General features: G+C 36.2%; 1 long non-coding RNA gene across 1 annotated transcript; it reads right to left on the bottom strand.

The window, feature by feature from the left end:
- Positions 1 to 1497: 1497 nt before the first annotated feature.
- Positions 1498 to 4134, bottom strand: LOC118647909. The gene is made up of 3 exons (XR_004965054.1): positions 3673 to 4134; positions 3215 to 3564; positions 1498 to 2953 (listed from the first exon to the last, which is right to left on the bottom strand). It is a non-coding gene; the product is annotated as an uncharacterized LOC118647909 (long non-coding RNA).
- Positions 4135 to 4381: the final 247 nt, after the last annotated feature.

Genomic DNA, 4381 nt, shown 5'->3' on the forward strand with positions numbered 1-4381 from the left:
ATTAAAAAAATTTTAAACGTCATAAATTTGTTTTAAAAGTTTTACACGACATTGCGAGATTTATTTAAAAAGTGTTTATTATTTAATAATATATATATATTTATATGCATTAGCGATTTTGTATTTCAGTAAGTATCAGTTATAAAAATAAATTAATTTTTTCAGGAAGACCATCTGTAGTTGTGTGTTCTACTATAGAGATAGCGATAATATTTCTAAACATTCCTGAGTAACGTAAGATAGGCCGATAAGATGTTTTCTTATTAGAGATAAAACTTTTCATTAGTTTCTTTTCTCTTAATTATTATTCACTTGTTCATGTATATTATAAATATAGAATTTTTAATTTCGCGATTATGACTGCAACGTTGCTCTTCAGTGAGACAACTCTTGCTCAAAGATTTTCATTCGAACATACCGAATTGACGAAGAAGGAGCGAGAGATAAATGCTCGACAAAAAAGATTCATACATGCCGGACATAAAAATTTGCAATCAGCATTCTTCCCGAACGGGTGAGGAAGCATGCCCGAGTTGCAGCTTGCGTCAACCGGGAACGCCTGGCATAGATCAGAGGAAAAACACATTAGCTGTTTTTAGAACGATCCGCGAGAGGTCAGCCTCTCACGGGCCGTCTTGACACGCGTCGCGTCCCGAGAATGCGGCCAGGTCGCGCCGTCGCCGTCGCCGACGCTGACGAGTTGATGACGTAAGAGAATAAATGCAGCACAAAAAGCTTGCTGGTTCATTAGCGCAAACTATACGGTCGTCTCCTGGATCCTCATCTGATCACGGAGCTGAGTGCGGCATGACGTAGCGCAATCTTTGTCCTTTGGTTCTAGGTATATGTTTGTTCAGAATTGTTCGTCAAATTGTCATTGTCGTTGTCGTTGTCGTCGTCGTCACTGAATTATTCACGGGTCGCCGTTGCTCGACGAGCCGCGCAATACACGCGTTTCCTCGAATAATCGACTCCTTGCCGCGTTTGCAGCGGATTTCTAGAGATCCTGGGTGACTGATAAAAGGGACTAGAAGAACATTCCGGAATTCTAAATAAAGCAAACAGATCAAGGGTTTTTTCCATAGTTTCAAACTGAAAGTTCATCTTTTTTGCATGTCGAGAGCGTCGTTTGATACGTTTGATATCCGTTAAAAGTGGATATATTATCTAATTTACGAAGAACGGGCCATCATTCTTTCTTAAATGAAATCTAAAATGTTTCGTGATTTTTCATCTTAATGTCACTTTTTCATCTTAATGTCGTTAAATCGTGAAAATTTGTTTTTCAAAAATTTTCACGACTTGTAGATATCCTGCCGCTCAATTGGTGTCGGTTAAAGTTTTTGCGTGACGGCGAAATAATATTGCAGTTGTATCTGATAGGCTTCTACCTATGCAGGTGCCTAGGAAGATCTCATGGAGAATGACGTTTCTCTTCTGCGTTTCACGCGACCTTTTTTTTGCGGAATAACTCATAAAGAATACTCCGCATATGCATTTTATTTAGAAAGGATCAATTTACTCTTGCTCTACTCGGCTTTTCAGGAGTGAAAACAGAGTTGTTTTGCCAGAGTTAATTTTGCCTTGCGTCTATTATATTTTATTATAAATATTCAAATCTAAGACATCTCTGCAAAATTCTACGTTGCGTTAAAAATGCAAACAAAAAACTTAAAATTATCATAAGCGATGAATCTCGTGTTTCGTTTATGAAAAAAATACGATTATCATTAATGATTTTTATTGCCGAAAATTGTTATTAAGAGTGTGATTTTCGTAGTCACTCTCAGATTTTCTTTCGCGTACAATCTAATAGAGAAATTTAGGAATATTTCTTGCGTCGCGATAAAGACCGAGCGGATACTTAACATATTATCAAGGATAAATTCCACGAGTAATTTAAATAACAAAACAAACGGGAAGTTTGTAAATTACGTTCATCATCTTTGACCTAGGAATTTCTACGACCTATTTGGAATTTAGAGATCGGGACGAGAATTTCTATTCTTTGAAAATTCGTAGATTAGGATGCCTATAACGGTCGTTCGCTAGTCTGCGATTTAGTGTGCGACGAGAGCAAGAGGGTTACGTGCAAAAATAATACTTGAAAAGATTCAAACTTTTAGAAAAATGCCGAGATTCTCTTATTGTTAGTATTGAACGGTATTCAAGGACTCAAACATCCGTAACCGAAACGGCCGACACGAATCTATGTGAGTCTATGCCGTGAGACATGAAACACAAGTGTGCCTACGTAAGCGAATAAGTATTAACGAACCTTGCTTGCATTTCTGTGTCCCCTTCCCCTCCCCCATGCCCCTTTCACCCCATCGAACCATGATCAGAGGATAGAGGAAGCTGCAGCAAATGGCAGAGGCGGAGGCGCAGACGGAGGGGATGAAAAACACCTGTTACGAACTTCCGTAAACACGAGGTGTTCTGTTTATTTTCGTACTACGTTGCCTGTGTTACATATTAGAATCGTGGACTCTCTCGATCGTTTGTCACACTACGCGAATCGTTCGATTCTCTGCCTTACCGACCGCCGCGGTAAGCGTGACGGAGATGAGAGGGCGTTACTTTCTGAATACGGTAATTGTGCATGTGTTTGATTTTCAATAAGAAGATAATAGGCCTGTTTTTTTATCATGCACTAAACCACCGACGAGATACTATTTATTAATCTTATATAAATTATCCAAATTAATAGGGAAATAACAATTTATGAGTAAATAAACATTTTAATATTACTACTATTCTTTTTTTAATTATTGTTCCTAGACTTGTAACTTGATTATTTATTATGGTCTTAATGGGTTTTCCATTTACGATCATTTATTATTTTACTTCAAATAGTGTAAATTTACTTACAAAATAATCCTTGACATGCATTCCATTGCTACTCCAAACCCCCATTCTTACAAAGGTGAGTGGATAACACATTTCTTGCTTGCTGAAAGGTAAAAGGTATACATCGATCAGCAGACAAAGTGACAATGAACATAGAGCAGGTTGTTAAAAGCGTTGATGATATATTAACGATAAACGCAACAGTATCTCTAGTGTAAACAATATGAGTACATTCCTGGTTCAAACAGCACTTATGCTTCGTAGTACAAACAATTTCGATAAGCCTACTCTTAGTTTGTTGTATCTGTACTGTTGATGATAAATTTAATGCAACAATGTATGTGACTTCAATCTTTTTGCTTACAATTTTGGTACACTCGAGAATGTAGTAGGCTTAGAATTTGGTAGTTTCACTCTGCAAGGGATTGTTCTCCAGCCGTCAACATTCTACAAGCAAATGATTGACTGAGAAGCTGAAACAAAAAATTAATTCAAGAAAAGAATCGGTTCATCTACAAAAAGCACATATAGAATACATAATTTTTTATAAAGATATTAGCTACTTATCTGATATATTCGTTTATTCTTCCTTATTTCTTTCAATCTTCCTTCTTTATGCTTCTTATGCTTAATTTTATTTCATTGAAATCTGAATGATTCCAAGGCAAAGAACGAGAATTCAATCATAGCGTTTATAAAAACACATTAAAGAAACTGAAAATTAATATAATATAATATAATATAATATAAATACATTAATATATTATAAATATAATAATTTGTTCTCTCATATACATATAAATATATAAAACATTTGTTCACCTTGTTCATCTCTATGCACTATATTTTTAGTTATTTGTGTAATTTTTATTCATTTATTAAATCAAATGTTATAAATCATTTATACAATATATATTGTTTGACACATACACGCGCATACGTCAAAACTGACTCTGTAAACCTTGGATTTACTACTTAAGGCCCGGTTCCACAACTCACGGTTAAATTAACTGGCCGATTATTTCATTGGAATTGACCAATCGTATTTGTTAATTTTGCTTAACGACAAATACGATTGGTCAATTCCAATGGAATAATCGGCCAGTTAATTTAACCGTGAGTTGTGAAACCGAGCTTTAGGGCCAGTTTTACAAACGTCGGTTAACTGCTAACGGAAGGTTAATCGACTACCTATCTTTCTCTATATTATTATCTAAGGAGAGACAGAAAACCTATTAACCTCCCGTTAACAGTTAATCGGCGTTTGTGAAAGTGACCCTAACAGTGTTACTAACCTGCAGAAATTGAAACGGTATTGCCTAGAGAATTTGGTTAGTACCTTTGAGTATATATACATGGAGGAGGAATGCCAGCACTGAAAGGGTGCGTTCCATTTCACGCATGAAGCGCATGGAAAACTTGAAGATCGTTCCGTTTCACTCCATGCGCAATTTATGTGTGCTTTCCAGCAAGACACAGTGTAACACAGTGTCCACTAGTGTGAGCGAGACACACTACATGTTCTTTCTCA

This window comes from Monomorium pharaonis, chromosome 11 (genome assembly GCF_013373865.1).
Source record: "Monomorium pharaonis isolate MP-MQ-018 chromosome 11, ASM1337386v2, whole genome shotgun sequence".
In the NCBI taxonomy this organism is placed as follows: domain Eukaryota; kingdom Metazoa; phylum Arthropoda; class Insecta; order Hymenoptera; family Formicidae; genus Monomorium; species Monomorium pharaonis.